The sequence below is a fragment of the Phasianus colchicus genome, chromosome 10 (assembly GCF_987193195.1).
Source record: "Phasianus colchicus chromosome 10, bPhaCol1.hap1.1, whole genome shotgun sequence".
In the NCBI taxonomy this organism is placed as follows: domain Eukaryota; kingdom Metazoa; phylum Chordata; class Aves; order Galliformes; family Phasianidae; genus Phasianus; species Phasianus colchicus.
Genome location: NC_143445.1, coordinates 22,336,231 through 22,359,613, shown reverse-complemented (window position 1 = coordinate 22,359,613; position 23,383 = coordinate 22,336,231). Strand labels below are relative to the sequence as shown.

At 40.5% G+C, this 23,383-nt stretch overlaps 1 long non-coding RNA gene across 2 annotated transcripts in view; it reads right to left on the bottom strand.

Annotated features, from left to right (window-relative positions):
- Positions 1-1,376: 1,376 nt before the first annotated feature.
- Positions 1,377-23,383, bottom strand: part of LOC149916666 (uncharacterized) — a 117,809-nt gene continuing 95,802 nt past the window's right edge. For both annotated transcript variants that reach the window (XR_016469782.1, XR_016469783.1), the window contains 2 exons: positions 1,785-1,970; positions 1,377-1,460 (listed from right to left, as the gene is read on the bottom strand). This is a non-coding gene — a long non-coding RNA (uncharacterized LOC149916666). The remainder of the gene's footprint in view (positions 1,461-1,784; positions 1,971-23,383) is intronic.

Genomic DNA, 23,383 nt, shown 5'->3' with positions numbered 1-23,383 from the left:
TTGGAGGCAGTGCCCGCAGCCGGCCGGCACCGAGCGGCCGCAGGAAGCGGCGGAGCGCGGCCCTGGGGGCAACGGGGAGGAAAAGTTCGCCGGGGCGGCCGCGTGGGGCAGATGTGCGCGTGCAAATCCCCCCGCAGCCCCCCCACCCCCCCCCTCTCCTCCTCTCCCTCCCCGCAGCCTCCCCCGAGGCTCCGCTCCCCGGGCGGCTGCAGCAACGCGCGGCTCCTCGGGCACGGCACGCGCACCTCTGGGCTCAGCCCCGCACCGCCCTCAGGCTCAACCGGGCTCCCGCATCCCGATCCCCATCCCTACCCCGCAAGCCATCCCCAGCCCGGCCCGGGCTCGCCCCTCACGCCGACGGCGTCAAAGTATTTACCAGTTCGCGGCCGCTTTTCTGCAATCCCCTCCGAAACTGTAATTCATCGGATTCGCCTCCTCCGGCTCTTTCCGAGCCGCCGGGAGCTGGAGGTTTCCCAATCGTGGCCCGGACGCTTCCGAATTATATCGATTTTGAGATATTTTTCTCTCCTTTCCTCGGATCGGGGCGAGGGGAGGGGGGGCTGGAAATCCCCATCCGGAATTCAGCCTCATCCGCGCCGAGCCACCTCCATTTAAATCCGACCATCAGGCAAGCAATAGAAATGATCAAACGCTACTTCTCTCCGTCTGCAGGCAGATAATCCTCCTAATCCAATAGATCTCCCCCGATCCGAAATTGCCCTCCAGACGAATCCCTTTCGCTCGATGTCCGGCGGGTGAGCGCGGAGCCGCGCGGTGCCGCGAGGACGTGCGCGTGTGTGCTGTGTGTGTGTGTGCGCTATGTGTGTGCGCGGTGTGTGTGTCTGTGTGCGCTGTGTGTGGAAGTGGGGGTGAGCGTGGCTGCGGGGGGGCCGCTAATCTTTTTTGGCTCCTGGCTGCACGGCTCGCCGATACCGCCGAGAACCCTGCTTTTTTCCCCCTATTACACGTTTCCACTCCAAATTGCTGCTGGATGAAAAATGGTACAAAGATACCCCCAGCGGCAGCGCGGCGAACAGCCCCGGCCCCTCCGCACCGCCCCGGCCCCGCTCTCCCCCTCCCTCTCCCCCCCCCCGGGCACCCCCGGCCCCCACGGCACGAGAGGGGCTCGAGCCCCCCCGGGCTGCACCTGCACGGCCGTTGGAGCCCCTCGATGCGAAACTGAGCTGCCGTGCACACCTGTGTGTGTGTGTGCGTGCGCATAGCAAGTTACAGCCGCGTGCAACGCTCTGATGTTTCACACGGGCATCACTGAGTAAGCAACCATCTCTTACTTACTCAGACCGTCAGCACGCACAAAATATGGGGCTACTGATGTGATTTCTTTCTGCTGTTTCTATTTTCTTTTATTTTCATAATGTGGTTCTCATTGCTTAATTTTTATCTTTAATTGAGAAGAATCAGTCTCCGGTCCTTGGTGTTTTCTAGGAGCACAGCAGACACTGAAAGTTGGTATATGGGAGAGAGGAAGGCCAGATCAGAAGGAAAATAGTCATTTGAATGCTGAAAGGTCTTTTCATGTTCAAGAACAGACACAACCACACACTAAAAGATTATAAGCATCCCGAGTTAAGCCTCTTGGAGAGAGCTCATTAACATCTCCCGTTGTTTTAGGAGAGAATCCCCTCCACATTGTGTTAAACCCCCTATTTTGTTGTGTTGACAGCCACCTCGTTTCACAACAGGCACCAGCCCAGCACAGCACACCCGCTCACACTCCCACACAGGTGGGATCCCACCGTGGGGTTTGGTGTCACAGCCCTCACCTGTGAGCGCATCCCAGCGGAGCGAAGGCCAATCCCAGCCACACGCAGCTATTTACGTCTCCAGGTCCCACTGAGGATCTATATCTAAGTGTCCATGGCAGGGATGACAGCACACAGCAGCAGCAGCAGCTCATCCTCTGACATTTCTGTGTACTGGAATCATTCTGTCTTGGGCACATTTTTCACCTGGTAAGTATCAATAATTATAATAGTTCATGATTAATTGTCAAAGTCCAGCATCCTTCAGCACTCTGAAATTTAACTCTTCCACTGCAGCTGAAAGCTGTAAGGCTCTCACACAGAGGGGAAAGGCACAGTCTTTGCTGATAGCGCAATCCTGTGCACATTGTTATGCTATTCTCAAGGGAACACTAGAGGAAAAAAAAGATTTCAAAACCAGATAGAAAATGTGCATATGAATATCAATCACTTGCCACCAGCCACAGACAACCTACAGTCTACAAACTCTCAACAACCAGTGCAATATGAGGTGAGCTATTCTGCCATTCTCTATCTGTAACACAGCCTGGAGAAATTTTATCTTTGGCTTAGTTATTTTTTTGCACTGAAATGTTGACAAAAAGCAAGCACACCCTTATTTCCACCTGATGAGCTGGTGGAATCCAGCTGTGTGCATTTTGCCTCCTGCTCCTTCAAGGAGGATACATGCATCTTCCCCATAGGCCATCATTGGAGCACCCATTGGAGTGCCTCAAGAATCCATAAATTAATGGTCCACTGTCACCTACATGGAAAACTCCAACCACTAATCCCCCTAGCACAACTTTTTTGGAGGAAGTTGATTTCTGTCCCACTTGCTACAATCCCACCTTTAGCAGTATGTCATTCACCTGACCCAAACCCATCTTGGCTTGTGCAGAAACGACACCAAGTTGCTGTTGAGCACTGAGATTTTCTTTACTTCCCTCTCACAGCAGCTGCTGCACGGTACCAGCTCACACACAGCATTGCTTTTGTTCTGCCCCATCCCCAGTGCTGGGATTTATTTGCACATACGTGCACATACATATGTATATAAACACATACAGTGTTTGGACTCATTGGAAAGAAGGGGGAGAAGAGTTTGTAGTCAATTAGAACATGGCTAAATATAATTTGATGTGCTGCATGCTGAGAAAGTATAATTTTATTAAAATCTAAGGAATGCAAAACTGGTTTCAAGAATGACATTAGCTAATGTATAGCTCAGCGGATGTGTTATCTGTGCATATTAAAATAATGGGAAGGGAAAGAGATAAATTAGCATGGACTGAGTATCCATGACAATGTCGAAGACCAGTGTCCTGCAATACCCTGACATTTAATTCTGTGCTCCATTTTTTGCTCTTTCCCTGTGTTTAAGAACATGAAGCCCTCCATGCAATCCACGTCTCAATACCCAAGTTTAAAAAAAAGAACAAAACATACAATGAAAAGCTAAAGAGAAGAAAGAAGACACCAACATGCAAACTAAGCTGAAGTGCATATCTGAGGTATATAAAGTACACATCTGAACTACTACTGCTCTGAATTTTTCTCTGTGACACGTTTCACAAGCTAATGAAATGTATAACTTTGAATAGTATTACTTTTTAAAATATAGATTTGTTCAGACTATAGAAAAGAATATTAACCTTTTTAATAGGTAGAAAAGGTGGGATTGTTTGCATATATAAGATCCTAATTATTCACTAATTTGCTTGTCTCAAGACAGCTCATTAAATTGTTTCTTGCAAGTAACATCATTAAATATTTTCTTTGATTTCCTGAAACTTAAATAAGTTTATTTATGTTGCCCATTTATATTCTCTGGACTGCCCCCAACTGTCAAATCTTTAATAAAACTATACTACCTGTCTACAGTCTGCTTTAGTTGGCCACGAGTGCTTTGTTATTGCTGTCCCTTTGGTTTAACCTTGTCAAGAGAAGAGTAACTTAAAGACTCAGTCCCTCCTCCCACTGCACAGACTCTCCAGAAGGATTAAGGCAATCTCTCAGTCGCTTCAAGCATTTGTCATTAGTTGCTTATGACTTGCTTTACTTAATATTGTTCTTTTATACTAAAACAGCCACATTTTAAAATTACGATGCTTTGCTTGCACGCAAAGAGCTCCATCACTCAGGAAGGGCCGGATGTTCACACAACAAGAGTTAAGACAGTAAGAAGTACATGGTTTAAGTGTTTCAACTCTAAATCCATTCCTTTGCCTTCAAAAAGTCCCCAAGCGTGTGCCCATCTGTCCTTACCGCAGCGCCTGACTTCACGAAGCACTCAGGGTCAGCGGTTCTCTTCCTCCCTGCCCGTGATGGGAATGGCACATCGTGTCATCGGGCAGGATTTGTATTCTGACATCATATGGATCGTCCTCGGTGACATTCACATTTTATCATTAGCACCTCGTACTGGAATATTTAATTGGTTACGTTGCATCTCTGCACTGTAGATTTATTTCACATTTTCATTTAATTAACAGTCATGACCAATAGTCTGATAGATAGCAAAGTCCTCTGTGAAGTCGGACCCTACTGGATTAAAAGCTTTACTGGAAGGCATCAGATGCCCACTCAGCCCTAACTTCTCACTGGCCAATTTCACTGGGGCTTCTACAGCACAGCTCATGAGGACACAGGGAGAAGCACAGAGGACACAAAGGTGACACAAAATCTCTTCCTACAGAGCGACCCCTTAATGCTGCACCACCTGGACCAAATGCTCAGTCCAGCACAGTCCTCCCATAGATGCTCTGAGACTCAGAATTTGAGGTTCTTTCAGGTGCTATTGAAAGACAGATATTGACAAGGAAAGCCACTGCCAGTGCTCTTACTGGAACTTAATCAGTAGATTACAACACGTTACACACTGCACTTGCCAGGGAAATCTGAATTAATTATAAAATCCATTTCCTTGTTTATATGGCTGTGAATACTCTTAGACCAGGAGAGTTTTATGATTTCCAAAAATTCCGTTATTCTTTGAAGACAAAATCCACCATGACTTTGGTTTCCAGTGACCAAATACAGAAAAACACAGGGCTAGACTATATTAGTAATTACAGAAAGTGTTTATGAAAAGAGTTTTCTGATTATGCTGTATGAAAGCCAATCTATTGCTTTCCAATTAAATTAGCTTAAGCCGATAGTTGAAAAGGGTATATGCTGTATGCTGCTTCTGACACAATGAATTTTAAAGCATATGTGGACATTCTCCAAAGAAGGAAGTCGGTATCACATACAATTTGTGTTCTTTTTAACCCAGTGAGGAAATGGCACAGCCAGCTTCATCACTGGTGTAATGAAGTGGATGTTAGAGGAACCTCGTCAGAGAACTCCGGTGGCTTCCTGCTACCTGATCTCAGCAGAAAAATAAAAATGTAGGCTGGATTGTTAGCATTTGCAAGTAAAAATAGTAAATTGTTTTCTGCATGCATTTAAGGAAGAACATCTTTTCCCTTCTCAGCAGCCAGTTTCCATAAACCTTCAACCCTTGTGAATTAAGACTTGCTGAAACCTTGACACACGCTCAGCACTGATAAACCATCTGAGGCCCTCATTTAAACCAGTCGGTAATAAGATGATTGTGAAATATATCATTATTTTGCTTCCAGTTCCTCTTGCCTTGATTGGAGTCTGTTTGCCTCCAGTTACGATTGCACTGATAACTCAGTGACCAATATAATTGAGCCTGGCTCTCATTACGGCTCCCAGCCAAGAGAGCCCAAGATTACAAAGATGTTTCTTAAAATTTCTTTTCAGATACACCAGATAACACAATCCATTAATTAAAACCCATGTGGTCCCAGTTGATTTCTGACAACTGGAAAAGAGATGCAATTGAAAAGCACTCTTAAAAGGCTGTAAACCACTGTCAAACCATTCTACGATAGCTGCCTTCGAAAGAGGTTGGTGCCCTCTTGGTTTGGGCACCGAGGTACGTGCAGACCCACAGCAGCAATACTTGAGGTTTCCTACCTCATCTTTACTTAACCTGGTGTGATTTTAGCAGCACCAGGGCATTGCCCTGCACTGAGGAGGAGGAGGAAGGGAGGCTGTGCGCAGCAGCCGCTCACTGCTGCCAGCCCCAGCTGCTTGGCACGGCCGGCACAGCCGCCTGCAGGTGCAGCTGCTCCGTGCTGCAGAGGGCATTGACAGACCTCTGAAAGAGTCCGAGCCCCCGGGGGATCGCGTGGGATGCGCTGTTTTTGTGGGGGAGTCGATATAACGGGTTGATGAAATTCTGAAAGAGACATCTCCCTGTATTCTGCAGGCATTAATCAGCCTCAATAGCGGTGAGAAATAGGAGATAGTATCATTATAAAAATACCATGGTACAAACAGTAATACATTCACCTGCTTATCTTAGCGTGTTTCAAAGCTCGCGATGTGAGGAAATCTGATTCACAGTGCAATGACAAACCACACTGTCTTCAACAGACATGTACGGGCAAGAACGTAGAGATAAAGCAGAGAGAAAAAAAAATTGCCAAGGATTTCCCAAGCAGAGAGGCCTAAAGAAGTCTTAATCTAAACGAACTGAAGAAATGTTATTTTTAACAGGTGATGGAAGGGAGAGAACATTAATCCCATGAAAACAGAGTTACTACTAAGAAAGTAAATGCAAGGCAGATCAAATCACTTGAGATGTTGGTTGATCTCAGCGTAGCATAAGCAAGCCATTATTTACAGCCCATTAATATTATTCCTGCAACATCTACTCATTCTCAAGATTTAATAGTGGCCCAACAACAGCAGAAGTCTTCCTTCCAGCTGCATCACGTGCGCATGCTGGACAATGCAGTTGTGTCTCTGGCTGCACGTACACACAGCAGTACCACCTCTGCAGGATGTGGCTGCCAAGTCCAACTGGAGAACTGCAAGCAGTACTGCTGCACTGTGCACCGTATTTGAGACAAGAGAAAGTCAGACAGAAAAGGAAGAAGAGAAAAGAAAGAAAAGGCAATAGAAAAGTGGCAGCAAACTTATTATTTAATTGATGTCATAACCCAGGAGAACATATTATCCCCTGCACACTACGGTCATATTACAATATGCACTCTACACAGAGTTGGAAATCTCAGCTGCTCTTTATACAAGATCTGCCAGAAACATCTGAAAAGTGAAATCCATACAAATGCTCTCTAATACCCTTCTGCTGCTAAACCGAATCCCACACTCAGAAAGACATGATTTTGAATTTTAATCTTGAAATTTCTAAAGGTCTTGGTTGCAGAATATGGTTTTTTATTCCACATCTGGCATTTGCAGAACTTAATGAACAGTGCCTCTGGCATCTAGGATAAGCACAATACAGCTTAATCTCTTTGTGGCAAACTTGGGCATTCCCTTGCTGAGAATGTGAGCAGAGTGGTTCTCTGCAAATGGGTTTTCAGGCAAGACTAAGAAATTCATTTGCTTTTTGTTTCTCAGACCTTTCACTTACTTTCTTATTCCAGATAAATAGCAGACCCAAATTTTCTATTACTTTTAATAACGATGCTATTTATTTATTTATTTATTTTTTCCTGGGCAAGCGTTATTATTCCAGGCTTTCTCCTGCAGAGAAAAAAAAAAAAAAACAGCCAAAGCTCTGTGTGGTCTGGGCATCAGCCAGTAGAGGGTGCAGGCGGCGTGGCTGCATTTCCTGCACACTGCTGCTGCTCCTAGTGTTGTATGATGGGCGCAACTCAATGCTAAGTAATAAGCATAAATTGTGTGCATCTCAGCTTCTCCTTTTCTTTACTCACAACTGTTCTCAGAGGTCATAGTGCTGCAGGGATGGTGGTGCACGCATGCAGCTCAGAGAAAAAAGAAAAGCTTGCATGCTCACATTGCACAAAGGCAAATGTAAGATATGCCTACAAGATATTCCCATAAACACAGAGCAAAAAAAAGGTGCATTTTCTATCAGAAGAAAATGTTATGCCTACCGTATTTTCAAGTTTTAATTAGGCTGAAGCCAAACAAATTTCCTCTGAAATAATCCAGAAATATTTCCCCAGCACTGGGAATACTGGCTTTTCAAGATGACATAAATTAAAGAGAGGTAAAGAGGCATTTGCTTGCAAATCAAACTTGGCAGTGGCCCTTAGAAAAGGGGGAATTATCTGAAGGCAGTGTTTTCCTCATTCAACAACCATCTGTGGGTTAAACAGTCCTGGCTGGTGGGACGGTGTGATGGGCACTACTGCTGCACAGTCAGCTCCACAGCACTTGACAGCTGTTGTTTTGTAAATATTTGGCTGTAAGGCCAGCACGGATTGAATAACACTGTATCTGTATGAGCATCTGCACATACCTGCTGTAGTCCAGTGCTGCACACCTGCAATTCTAATTAGCTTGCAGTGTCCACTCCGCCCAGCTGTTCTAGCATCTTTGAAGGCCAAAAGGAAACCCTGGGATTTGGTGGGATTTAGTGTGTCAGTGTTTCAAGCTGCCTAAAACTCTGTTAGATTGAGTTCAGCACCAAGAGAATAAATGAAAACATGAAGCTGTGCTTGACAACTGAATCATAAAGGTGAGCAGTTATCAAAGAATGAACAAAAAATATAAGGGCTGCTCCAAAAGTAATGCCTCCCATGTTATGACGCTGTTATACAATGTCAAAGGCAGATGGTGGTGGTATGGCAGTAGAAGCTAAACCTTCCCAACAGTATCCCATTATGTGTTGTTGCTGTGTGACAGAGGGCAGTGGAGGGCCACAGTCTGACAAAACGGTGTGTGATATGGAAGCGTACGAAGGTGTGGAACTGAATTACTCAGTGCAGAAAAAATGGCACCTAGTAACATTCATTGATGCTTGCTGAATATCGATGGAGACCAAACAGTGGATGTGAGCACAACGAGGCAGTGGGTGGTGAATTTCAGCAGTGGCAGCAGTGGTCTCCTCTGCTGGTACAGGTGATTATGAGTGCAGCATGCAGGCTCTTGTTCACTGCTGGTGAGAATGCACAGCTAATGGTGGTGGCTGTGTTGAAAAGTAGTGCTCAGCAGCTGAGAATTTCCTCTATCAAACAGTGCTATTGTGCTCTTTGTATCCATTGTAGTTTCCATGAAATAAAGAGGAGGCATTACTTTTGAAGTGACCTATGTATTTGTTGGTCTAAAGGCCAAAATAATGGTGCTCGTGTCATTAGCACATGCTATATAAATGTCATCATCTTTCCACATCATCTCAGGTTTGGTTGTGACCTCCCATTCAAAGACTAGACAAGATAAAGCAGCTTGTCTTAGCATACCTGACAAGACAACTTTGCAGAGTGGTTTGGTAAAATATGATGGTAAATATTAAAAGTCAATAATCTCTACATACCAGAAGTAAAATTAGTGTTGCCCACTCCTTTCCCACATAGAAAAGAACGATCCACGTCTTAAATGAAATGTCTCAAATCTCAGTACCCATCCCTGCAGCCATCTGGTTCATCAAAGTATGAAACAAACAGAGGAGAGCTCAAGTTCAACGACGCTCTAAGGGAAAATGACTGTCTGGCATCAGCACTGGAAGTAGGATGTGACTGATGGATGATTTAGGATTGTTTTTTGAAAATACTGGGTAAATTGAGTAATTTGAACCAATCACGGAATATAGCATGCAACACAACGGTGCTCTACCCTGCAGTTTCCCTTCTGGGAAATGTGGAGTGGCAGAGAGTATATTTATCAAGAAAATAATGACCCCAAACAGACTCCTTGAAGCCTAAGTTTTTTTTTCTTATAAGAGGAATCTGGGGAACTAATTAGGAGGAAATAGCTCCTCAATGTCCTGAGCAAACTTCCACTGAGAAAACAAACAATTTACTGACTCACGCAACTACAGACATGAGCTGTTACAAATCCAGAACATAGACGAGCATGCAAACACAAAGTCTGATAATGAAAAAAAAAGTGTTTCTGAGGATTCACACTTGCCACGATTATTCTCATTTTTATATTTGAACAGGGAAATAATTGAGCTAAGCCAAAATAGTGTACACTGTTGTATTTTATTCAATAATTAAGGTAAAAAGGTGAGGTTGCTTTCTACATGTTTTTATAGCCTCTATCCAGTTTCTTTAATATGATATATCCCATTAATTCTTTGGAGAATGGGAGACTTAGGAGCTCTGGGTGTGTATGTTTGCTTCAGGCAAGAGTTCTAGAACTGGCTTTGAAAACTTTTTTTGTTTTAAAATATTTGATCTTTTGGACATTCCCCCTGGAAGAAAAGGCCAAATATTTCAGTCAACAAAGGCATAAAGTCATGAGAATGGAAAACAGGAGTGCAGAGATTCAGAAGGTACACATAACCAGAAGCTATGTAGAGTATCACAGGGAAGTATGACAAGTGAGGGAAGCACGTCAATATTCAGTCTAAGCATCAGCAGAAGTGTCTTGTCAGAGTGATGTGTGGAATTATCCTAAGGGAAGTAACCATAGTTCGTTGCTGACAACCATTGCTTTTCAACCTTTCATTTTATGATAAGAATAAGAAATAAATATATAATTGATAGGCAGTGATATGCCACTGAAATAGAAAACATAGCTGCAGTGGCAGAATGCAAAACTAAATAGCTTATTGTTTTCATAGCCAAACATCTAAGGTAGGAGTCTCGCGCTCTTAGGATTCTGAGGCTAATTCTTATGGTATAGAGAGACAGAGGGGAAAAAAAAAAAAAAAAAAGGTTTTGTGATAATGATAATAAAGGCTGAACACACTGGTGCCATATTAAGCAATACATACATTCGCTCACATACAATATCATGTCTTAATAGTTCAGTTCCCCTGCGCTTTTAGCACGCTCTCTTTAAAAGGGCTTGTCAAGACAAATTGTCTTCCAAGTTAGAGAGACAATTCCTTAATATAACTTGATAATCACCATTTCTTAGGAAAGCACATTCACTTCTAGATGCAAACCCTTCTCCCTTCCATCTCCGTAGACTTTCTTTCTCCTGCTGATGCCCCAGCACATCTTGGCTACTTGATATCCACACTACTTAGGTGGCCAAAAGTTGCAGGCAAAACCTATTCTACGTTTTGCATTTTACAACTTCTGGATGCTGTACAAGAAGCATCTAAAGACTTGCATAGTGGACATTTCTGACACTTTATCAATTGCTATTCTTACTGTCATAAAACTGGTTCAAATTTGACATGAATATTTTCTTCATGGGATCTACTCAAAACACAGTGGTTTATAAAGTTACGATTCAGAACTTAATGTCCATATTACGTTTTCTGCATCTGGTACATCACACTTTTACTTAAAAGCAACAACAACAAACCCTCAAATTCACATTAATATGGATTTGCTTTTTAGCAACGGTCCTTCTGCAGCTACTGTTAGAGAACCCTAGGGAAAGAAATCCTTAATTCTGAACACTCAGGAGGGACAAATTCTCAGGTCTGCTGCCAGAACTTTTTGAAAACAAAACATTCATTTGATATAGAGTGGTCAATCCACTAAACAAATATATATGCAAGGAGAAATTCCAACACTCAGAAATTCTAGAACTGCTCTGCCAGTAGACTGTCTAATCAAAAAGTCATAATCAATTTTTTTTGATGTTCATGATAAAGTTGCACGCTATTGCAAGCTGAAGCAAAAGTTGGTGGTTACCTTTTTCTTACTTACGGTTTGGCCATGCTTAAAGAGGCTAGAGAATGAGATAGCTTGTGGTAACTAGTGCTTAAACATGACTGTGGCTAGAAGTTCTCACACTGTAGAAATAGTACCAATATGATTTGGAAAATATCTATAAAATTATTAATAAAGTCAAAGTTATTAGGTAGAATACTGGACACAAAGTTACCAGGGGAAAAAAAAAATGTTGTATTCTAGGTTGTATTACTTGCCTTAACAGTTGATATCATGAAATGAAGAGTTTTATCCAGTACTGGTCAGCACAAGTTATGGTTGCAATTAAACTACTTGGACCTGGTTTCAGCATGCAATTCCTTGATGGATTAAGATAAGGATGTGAAATGCAATAAACATTGCTAAGATTATTTGTCTTATGTCCTGTGTGTGTTTGGAACCTCTGAAAAAATTGAAAATTATTTGGGAAGAGATCTACAAGCTGCTGTTCATCACATCAATGTTTCATAAATTGCAACTGATTTATAAAAGAATTTTGCTAGAAGGAATATTTAGAGAGTTCATTCTGGCTAGATATCATGCAAAAAAAGATTTATACATTTTAAGGTTTAGATCATTGCGTACTGGAGAAACGTGACTGCACACAATTTCCAATGTCATCCTCATTTTTAGGCAGTTCTCCGAAAAAGACACTGAAAACAGCAATCATTTATCTTTGCTTTAAACATAATTTGATGTCTTTTTAACATGCATACAAAATAATTCAAGACAGCACAAAATGCACATTTGACAGGTTTCCAAATGACACCGGTGCATACTGATATTTTGACATTTATAGGCATAAATTCAGGGGTAGCTCTCATGCCAGATGACACGAAAAAGTCTTTCTAATATCTTCTACAAAAATTTATTCATTTGTTCAGTGTTTTAGTTGCATACTCTGCATGCATTATTTCCTACAGCGCTTACAGATTCATGTTAGTCAGAGATTCTGCTACTTATTTACTTATACAACACCATTAGTACCCTTGAAATGCCACGAAAATGCTGATTTGCAGGGTTTTACTACAGAACAGATTGTAATGACTATAACGGTCTACGAAAATTTTCTGTAAAATACGACTGACATAAATATGCCCTAAAGACCAATGGTTAAATAACAATATACATATATGATGCCATTATTATATTGATTTATACAGATGTAATATTACTCAGAGTATATATGAAAGAAAAAAACTGACAATTGCTAACGAAAGGAAAAACCAGTCGTGTATTCTACGCAATCAAGAGAGATCTTCAAACAAACGTCAACTAACATGTACCTATTATTTGTTTTGAAACATCCCTGAAGTAAACACTTGATAAATAAAAGAGCAAACCAACTCTTAGATCAAACTCCTTACTATTCACAACAGGTTTGATTTGACCTGGCCAGAACAAGATTTCTTCAGACAAAGCCTTTTAAATACAACTCATTTCCTCAAAACCCATCAGCTCATTAGTAGCTCTTTAGGAAACTGTGGGCCATCTGCAGTGAATGGAAGGTTCATGAAGCACATGTCCTTCCTTGTTACTCAATGAGGATTCAAACATAGTATGCACTGGAGATTTTTGAATATGCATCGCTCTACTAGCAGCACAGAAAGGTTGCAACATGCTCCTTTATATCAGCAAGGCACTCCTATACCATGAGTAGATGTACACAGATATTGCTGTAGTGGTAATAAATTTTTTGAGGGAATAAGGCTTCATATAGAATCAGAATTAAAATCCGAATTAAAGGCATTCAGATTAGTCATTATTTCAATCAGCATATGTTTCTCCAACTATTTTTGACTTAAACAAAATGGAGGTCAGAGGACAGCTGGCGGCTTATGGTTCCTACTGAAATAAAACTGTCTACTGACACAAGATCATCTTCTGTTGGTTTGTATTTTGTTTTGCCTTTTAAACATCCAGACAATTTTTTCATTGATTCATAGCCCAAATCTCTCTTTCAGCTCTGTAGTGATGGAATGGCCGGACAGAAAATACACTTTTGCTTGGATGACATCCTGGTGTTTTTACTGACTCAGTTCTTATGGGAAGTAAAAATATTTTAGAGCTTGTATACCAAAGCTGAGCCTCATTTCCTATTGTATGTTATGAGCACAAGATACAATTTCATATGCTGTATCGTTCTTAAATAGATAAAATTCCTCAGACTGAAACACACTGAAAAGAAGGCACTAGCTTCATTTGATATCATGCAAGTCTATGGCCTCAACAAGATAAAATCTAGTACAGGTTGAAACATGCAGATAAAATGCAACCTTTCAGCTAAATAATACATTTAGTTCAAACACGCCAAACAAAGCTAAGCGTTTATAATCTTGGGACTCTATATTTTAACATACAGGCAGATGCATACTTCAAAGCATTGAACAGAGCACACTGGCCCACAACAGAAAAATGCAAGTCAGTAAAGAAGGGCAGCGAGTGCCTGTTCCTGGCATTTTGATGGTAGAATTGAACTGTTTCTAAGCTAACTGAAAATACGAATGGGTTGGAAAGGGGAGTACTGTTGATACAAACAAGAGGAAAGACACAAACTACCTGTTACACCTTACAGCAGAAATCTGAAACATACTGGACAATATTTGCATTCAATATTGAGTCTGGTAGTTACCTTTCCACATTTCCAAAGCATAGAGGTCAGTCACATGCATCTGGTGACTGAAGATGTCCCACGGGCTGAGTCAAATATGTTGGCTGGGCAAAAGAAATCCACCTGTTCCCAACAAACTAAGCAGTAACATTGAGATGGAATAACATTCCCCTTCATCCTCAAAACAATTCAGCATGGCTGATAGGATAGCCATATTAGGGCATATAAATGTTCCAAGAGAAGTTCTATTCAGCACCCGCAGGACTTTATTTTAGTAGTTAACCAAAAAAGAAGACTGATGCTCTCTTTTGAAAGCTGCCATGTGCCATTGACAGCTGAGAGGATTTACAACAGCCATCAGAAACTTCTGCCTGTGTGTGGTTCTCCGAGAACTATTCTTCTCATTTAAAGCAAGTCAAAACAATCTATGTGCCCAACTAAAAGCCTAATATGAATAACAAGCCTTCCTTTCCACTAACAGTCAAAACATTACCACTCTTAGTCTGCAGATTAAAACATCCAGCAACATAAAATTGTTGATAGGGATTCCTGTCAAGTCCTCCTTGATAGGTAAAGAGAAGACCTTCAGAAACAAATTTGATTGGTGATATATTCCTCAGGTTTAGCAGGGCTTCATATTGTGCCCTAATGTATTTCTTCAGTACATCATTTCTATGCTTCTACAATGGCATCAGTCATCACTAATGGCCTAAGACCTTTCTCATCTTTCATGCAGCATTCATCAGAGCTGCTCTTATTTTGTCCCTTTTTTGAGCAAGGTACCGATTGCTATCTAAATTCACTATCATCAAAACATGACAGCTACGGTGTTAGCTATCAAAAAGTAAGTGCAGGTTCCCCAAAGCAGAGTTCTGTAGTTTGTCTTTGGTTTCAGCAGGGACCTTTACAATTTTGCTTGCAGACTACAGAAGTCCTTTTCTGAAATTCCACCCCGTAAATGGCTCGCATAAATCTTTCCCTTTTAATCCAAAATGCAAGAAAACTTCATTTTGATACACTCCCATGCACAAACTCCTCCCTCACTGCTTCGCTTTGGAGAAGTGCAAATGGCTTGCACTGCTGGTAACAGAGGCCTTCTCAGGAAGGAAATGGAGGGACCAAGAGAAGCTCTCTACTTGTCACCTCCAGAGCACAAAGACCAGGTATGCTTTTCCTGATGTGCTTCAGCACCTTGCATGGGATGTCTCCATAAAAGATGCCAAAATACTTTTTTTTTTTTTTTTTTTTTTTTTTTTTTTGTCTCTTCTAAACTTTCCCTGTTAATGGCTTGATTTTTATCACAAAACCCCAACAAGCTGAGAGCTTCCTAATTCTTGCTTTGGTATTTCTGATACTTCCCAAAGAAGGACATAGCTATTCGTCAGCAGTATTTGCCAGGCACGATGTACTTTGTATTGCCAGTGTCTGGTCTATTGCTTCAACCCAAAGAGTAATGCTACCATTCTGGTATAACTGACACAATACTGAATAGCTGGACATCACAAATCACAATGTCTTAATAAAGGATAAAAAGAAAAGGAACATTTATGTGGCACAAGTAATTCATAGCACATTTATATTGGCATTTTTCAAGAGCTGAAAAGGTATATAGGCAGAGGGTGAAAAGGAGAAGTGAAATAAAGAACAGTATGATATAGTGTTCTGAGAGCAGACAAACTTCTAAAAACTTTTTAAATGTCACGGGTACTCAGGTTTACAACCAAAAACTTGTCTTTTTCCCTCTTTCTTGCAGATCTTACTCAGTAAATCACCCTCCTTTGCAATTTCATGCCACATCCAAGCTAGTTACTAACTTTCCTAGGCTCAATGTCACTGTTCAAGAATTGTATTTACACTGCAGTATATTGTTATAATCATTAATAATAACTTCAGGTTTTCAATTAGCATGACTGCTGACATGAAATATGGTGCAGAGCATGGCAAAATACTAGTACAAATATTGGTAAAAACCAACAAATAATATATCTGCCCCTACAGTACAGAAGCTGCACCTGTTTTAGGAAAATTGTCGGTTTTTCAGTGGGATTTACTCAGCATGAGAGGAAACATCCTATGAGAATGTGAAATTTGAAATCTTCAGACTCTTATTTCCACAAAATTTTTATTTCCTTTCTCCTGTGCAATTATGAAGATTCTGTTGTTGCTAATACTCCAGATCACTTTCAATAATTGGGATCCTTAATTTTACCAGCTCTTGGAAAGGGCATGGAAATCAACGATCTCATCATGGCTTTTGTGGGAGTGCCGTGAAGGGAAGCCTTAGCAACTGACAATTTGGGCAGAAGTGTTAAGTAATGTAAGAAAACGTAGGAAAATAAATACACTGTGCTTGCCAGAGAAGGATTGGTGTCACCGAGTCACTGCAAAACATAGCATGCCTCTCCAAAGCGAAGCCTGCAGCATGCCATCTCTCTTTTTGAAGGACATTTAGCAGCAGGAATGCTGACCCTACTGTTAACCCACCCTGGCAGGCCCTGGCAGTCTTTCATTTCCCTAGGAAATGTGAACAAAACAGACGCATCTCCACAAACCTCTGCATGCAATGAGTCTGGCTGCTTGACCTTCACGATCTTAAAAGATAAGGGAATCTCCACATCAGTTATGACAGCCACAGAAAAATGCCATACAGCAGCTAATGGTCTTTTCTAGCCCTCAAACATTGTACTTTCAGCTGGTTTGGGTGGTTGTGAGGTTTTTGTTTGTTTGTTTGTTTGCCTGGGAGGATAATGTGATTGCTCATATGTATTGCTGAAAGATGAGGAGGTTAATGGCAGGACTGTAAAATAAAACTCCACTTAGAGTAAGACTTACCCTAGCAGCAAGTACCAGTATCTCCTAAAAACTTAAATGAGCCTGCCAAAACAGTTACATATGTAGCAGCAGACGAAAGTAAATCCAAGTCTATGGTCCTGGAGACTAAGTGTAATCACTATTTTATCTCCATTTAAATGATACATTAGGACAGAAGGAACACCGCTGTGTTCCTAGCTGCACAAACAGATATTTAACAGTGGTAGCATTTTATGCAAACTACCTATTAAGCTACTTGGAAAGTGCCAAAAAATGTAGCAAAGTAATTAAATAATGGACAAGGCTTGAATTTTATTACAAGTTTCCCAAGCCACAAATACAATGCCAAAAGATAGCATAAATTTAGTATTGTTTTAAATTCCTTGGCACTGTGGAATCCCGAAGTTCTGTACTGTGATCTACTCTTTATTACTCATCCACAAAACATCTAGAGATTTTTATTGCAAGGCCCATCCATTACAGTATTAAACTTAAACTCAGTATACACTGCAAGGTCTTGTTCTCACTGGTGATGAAAATCTGTGTGGCTGGCTTCATTTAAGATCATTTAGATTCCTTGACCTACTAAAAAAATGAGGTTCACAAAAGGTGTGCTAGGATGTCAGAAAGAGTCAAGTCGGCATCAAGTTTACCTAGTATCTCCAAACAAGTTAATTGTATGCCAGACTTTATTTAGGAAGCCATTCAGATGTTATTGCTCTGGAAGAACCTCTGGTTATCTGATATTAAAGTTGAAATTAGTCACGAACAACAAATAAATATTTAAGCCACACTGCACGTGTGGCTACAGTAAATCCGTAATCTTTGGAATCTCTTCATTTCCACTCAGTATTTGCCAAGTTAAGTTGTCTTTTAGACTTTGTAGTACTGAACTGGTAAACATAATAACCAGAATAATGCTATAGTGCAGAAGGTAAATAGCACATTCTGGGTGGAATATATCATTGAATCACCAAGGCTGGAAAAGACCTCCCAGATGATCTAATCCAATCAGCCATCTAGCACCAGTATTTCCCCACAAAACCATGTCTCTTAGTACAACATCTAAACACTTAACTAAGGATGGGGCCAGAGGGACACATCCCAACGGGTGACATTAAATAAATTATAGGGGATCTTATATTCTTAAGCCTTCAAAACAGGTACATACTCATACTGAAGAAACACACAACTCTTGAAACAATTCTACATCTTTATCTCATTCATCTTTGGTTTACTTTCCTTTCTCCCATTTTATTATTTTCTTTCTGAAAGAGTGTTTCATCTCAGAAGCAGTGTGATACTTTAAATTGTTTACATTTTACTTCTGGAGCAAGAATCTAGGATTTGTAATGCAAATAATGTAGGGTACTTTACACATTCTTTATGTATTTGGTTAATTAATCTAGTTGTACCAACACAGCTTTCTCACTGGTCTTGTTTCTCACCCTATACTGTCCGCACAAGGACTTCAGTGAGATAACAAATCTAGACTAGTTGTATCAAAAATCAGAATGTAGAAAATTACACAAATTCTGTCTAGTTATTGCCTAGCAACAGCATAGCATTGCCTTAGTATTCTGATTTGCTAAGACAGCTTTCTTTCAGAGCAACAAGCAATGTACATGAAGAAACTGCAGCATGCTCTGGATGCAAAAGGGCATCCTCCCAGCACCATCTATGCCTTGCAGTCAGAACAGGTTGGCTGTGTCTAACACAGATTCTGAAGGTTTGCTCTGCCTGCATCTCAGAGAAATTCCTCCTGAACTCAGAATGGGAAAACATGCTGGTAAACAATGCAAATTCTTTATGCTGTTCTTCTTTCCTGCCTGCACAGGGGGATGACCTTCTTTCTTGTTCTCTTACGACCCGAATTCTCCTGATGGAGGTAATGGAGCGGGCTAATAAAAGGCTGAAGCTTTCCAGTTTTCTACCATTTCCAGAACTCACGAGATAGATGGAAGTCAGCCGTATTTTTGTGTGTACTGTCATCTCCAAAGCTGTAACTACACAACATTCCCCTCCCCAGTATGAAAAATTACTTTGAAGGCAGTCTTCTGCAACAACATATCTGTTATGAATATCAGGAATGAGGCTTTGTATTCTAGTATAAAGAACCAGAAAAAGCAAAAACAGGATTAGGCTTTGAGCAAGGATGTTGGGATTTGTAAGCCACAGTGGGAATGTAAGGATGCTTCTGAATAAAAACACAGCCACTGTTGGTTACGTTGTTCTTGCTGCAAAAACAATGGTAGAGACCATTCCATAAATTAAAATAGTGAGCACGTAGAAAAGGGTGTAATACACACTTTATCAATGAAGGCTAAAGGGAAGCATTTTCAAACACTTTGGGACTATACGTGACACTCCCATTGTTAGGGATGGGAGCTGTGCCAAAATGCTTATACTGAAAGGGAAGAGACAGTTTGGAACAGTTAAATGGAAATATTTTGTACAAAACGTGTAATTAAACCGTGGAGCACTCTTTCATTGTAAAATACTGAGTCTAATAGCTTAGCAAGATATAAAAAATACCCAGGTATTGTAGACATGAGGACACATGCAATGTATCATACCCACTTACTCTAAAATAACGTATTAGCCATGTTGGTACTGCAGAAAAGCACTTCTTACTGCTCAAGATATGGTGTTATCAACCACTAGTGTATATATTATAACTGCTCCCCAGAGCTGCATGCCCCAAATCAGCAAAACAAAGACGAAATAGGAGAGCCCATTTCCTAATGCTTCAGGGAATGGCATAAAACTGGCCTTGATTTGCAAAACTGAGCTTTTTGTCCCCAATAAAAACATGTGTTTTCCAAAGAAAGAAAAGGAAATTAGGTAAAGAACTTACTGAGTTAATTCAAAGCTCAAAGTTCACTGAGGGTAAACTGATTAAATCACTGGCTACCAAAGCCACCAATGAAAAAAAAACATATGACTTGTAGATCGTTTAAAGCTGAGATACTACCACAGAAAGGACCAGGTGGCAAATACTTAATGTGATTTCTAGTCCACAAATATGGGTATGTCAGATTAAAATAACTAAAATCTCCCAGAAATAAGATTTGGCAGCACAATTTTGTTTTAAGGAAAGCATAGAAATAAAGTAGGAAATACAGGAAAGCAGGGAAAGTTTGATTTCTCTTTACAAAAGGAATACAAAGCTTGCCCTTCTCTCACACAAACAGAAGAATAGTGACACCTCATTATTTTGGAAGTCACTACTACAAACAGCTCTACTGAACAATAAGCTACTGATGCACCTGCTTCGTCTTTCACTTTTGTCTCAAACAAAAAACAAAAACATCAAGCTTAGTATACGCTCTTTAAAGTTATTCTTGCTTTTGTTTTTTCTTTGTACTGAAATATTCATTTTCACAGGAAAAAAACTCAAAATAGCATACGTGAACAAAGTAATAACACTAGCAACCATCAAACTGCAGTAACCCAAACTTTCACTGATCAAAATAGTAGGTCTGTCTCAAGCAATAGAGTTGTTAACATTCCTCTGCAAAGGCATCAAAAGCTCTTAATTTAACAGTACCTTTGAATTCTAAGACACTGTGTTTTCAAATGTTTATTATATTTCATGAATTTAGTTACAGTTAGCTTGCATTGGATTCTGGACGTGATACATTAGAAGAGTAAACAACATTACAATTTCCTCTTAAGAGTTTTCATGTACAAGTCTTCTCTGAGCACTCCCACTGACGTGACATGAGACCACCGCAGAACGCAGACAAGCCCAGATCATTGACAACATCAATGCAAATTTTATATCCCTCTACTGAAAGACACTACATTCATTATAAAAATTTCATTAAGACCCCTTGGAACCGCAATAGCACACAGAAAGGAAGTTCTAAATGGGCGAAAGCAAGACCAGCGTTTTCATAAAAGTTGTGCTCCTTGCTTGCTCAAATATATTAAAAGTTATCTCCTTTATAACTACACTTGCTTTGATTTTGAGAGTGAGGAGCAGATTCACCACCATTTTCTATCTTGCATAGCCAAAGACAAGTTATTTCGCATCAGATTAAGAAATTTCCACACTCACTTTGCACCAACAAAAAGCGTCAGCATTAGATGAGGGATGGCAGCTAATCGGATCCCAACAGCTCTCAGTAAATTGCACAACTACAAGCAAACTCCAATTTCAATCAGAATAAATCTATTACTTATGTTATACCATGCTTATTATTTATGGTTACCAGGCTTCAAAATTATCCAGCATTGCCTCGGATGACTATCACAATTTCAGCAAAATCTCAAACGCAGAAGATATTATTTCATGATTTGAAACAACAGGAGATTGTAACGCCAACCTATTCTATTTTGCTTTCCTGAATAAAAAAGAATTTCCCTAAAATTTCTTGTGCCTTTGGAAAGCAAGACACGTATGCATAGCCAAAATATTCATCAGGCTTTGTCAAGGAAAAAAAGTGCAAAAATAACAGTCTTTTCAAAAGATAGATTTTGAAGAAGCGAGTTTAAGAAAATTAACATGAATTAAATAGTCCAGAAAAAATCAAGTGTAGTAAAGGAAAGATATTACCATCTTGTTCCAATAAAACATCTTCAGGATGTGTCACAAATGAGAATAGGAGTCGGCAAGAGGAAGAAAGGATGAGGAAAACAGTATCAAGGATAAAGTGACAGTGTAAAAAGGTAGAAAGAATCTAGAATACAGAGGGATTATGTAAATTATAACAAGAGCCTGAGGCAATCAAAAATACTTGAGAAAGCCAAATTGAAAAATGAGCATCAAATAGTGCAAAGGAACGCAACTAATACCAAAAGATATTTAAAGCATAATTATAGACCAAGAAACTGACAGGAAAAAAAGGTGATGGAGTGTAAAAGAACAGGAAGGCTATACAGCAATTATTCCTGTACCTATCTTTAAAAATGAAGAGGGCAGACATTTGTCTAAGACTCAACACACAGAAAGGATGGTGAGGAATTAAAAGAAAAGGTGATAATCCCCAAACTGTCAATTAACTGGATTGTTGTTCTTAAAACCGATAAGAGACCAGGGCTGAACAACTCTAATCTAAAAGTACTACATGAAGCAAGCATAGAAATTGAAGAAGGTGTAATGAAAATTTATATTTAGTACCATCATTTCAAAAGACTGGCATGGGGCCAAGCAGACACACAGCAAGAAATTACCAGTCAGTTCATTTCCCATTAGTTGTCAAGCAAGTCTTAGACAACCATTAAAAGGATCACACTGGGGCTGGGGAGGAGGGGAACATGAAAATTCAGAGCATAATCAAGGACAGCTAATATTGTTTCAGGTCATGCCTCAGTAACTCAGATTTCATTGAGCTTATTACTGACTAGCCTGGCAAAGGGGTGCAGTAAATGTCAAAGATGTTAGTTATTTAGATTGTCAGAAAACATTTGACAAAGCTCCACATCTAGGAGGAACTTATCAATGTTATAAACTCAGAGACAATAAGCCCTAATGTGTCAGCAAGTTCTAAAATCTGGTTATAAGCATTCAGCAGTAACGCAGAGTGCAAGATGTTAAAAACCAACGTAAGAGCAGGCAAAGAAAAATAAACACCAGATCCAGAGTAACTAAAAGAAAGGTTACAGATCCTTCATACAGATATGCTTGGTGGAGTGGAGAGCTCCTCTGCCGACTCATCCACAAGGGCGATTTAGATATAGGGTAATTAGAGCTGTATCTTCTTGACAAGGGGATCCAATTAGTTAGAACCAGGATGCAGAGGTGAGTAGAGGGCAGTAAGAAGCACAGCAATCCTGGAAGAAAAGGGAAGGAATTCTGGCTGAGGTTCCCACTGCGGCTGCATGACCCAGCACCTGCTCCTTCTGCTGGAAGGATGCCCTCACAACACCCACCACTGTCACAAACACTCCTGCCTACAGCAAACTGTGGGCATGGTTCTGTCTATGCTGGTGGCCAACTCATTTTTAGATTCTACTAAATGAAGACTGTTTGCACCTTTGTGTGCTGTTAATGCCCTGTTGGCTCCCAATCTTTCTTCACTTTGTTGTTGCTGTGTATTTTGATGCAAGTCATCCAAGAAAAGGATTTCATCCAGTTATCAAACAGAAAACCTATTTTCCTCTTCCCAAAAGGCAGTGAGTTTTATTCCTTATTCACCTACACAGACAACTGTGGAAGTATGGGGTGAGGGATCACGAGCACAGGTGCGTGAGTCACACTTCTATACAGAAAGGGGTGTCAACAGAAAAAATCTAAAATGAAAAAAGGTAATTACAATTTAAAAAAAGTTCTATATTCTCTCTGCACCCTCCATCACCTCTGCATAGGCTGCAGAGTTGGGCAGAGAGGCACTTTATGAGAAGCCAAGCCCTGCATCTTTAAGACATACCTTGTTTTAATGAGAGGCTTTCCTAAACTTTGCTCAACTGATAAGAAACAACGTTAAATAACTTATAATGAATCAGACCTACATTTCTCTTCTGATATTTTTATTTTATTTTTCCTGAAAGGGCAAGTAAATAATTCAAACCTCCTGACAGGTTTACCAGGGAAAGAATTGGTATTAGTTTGCATCATAAAATAT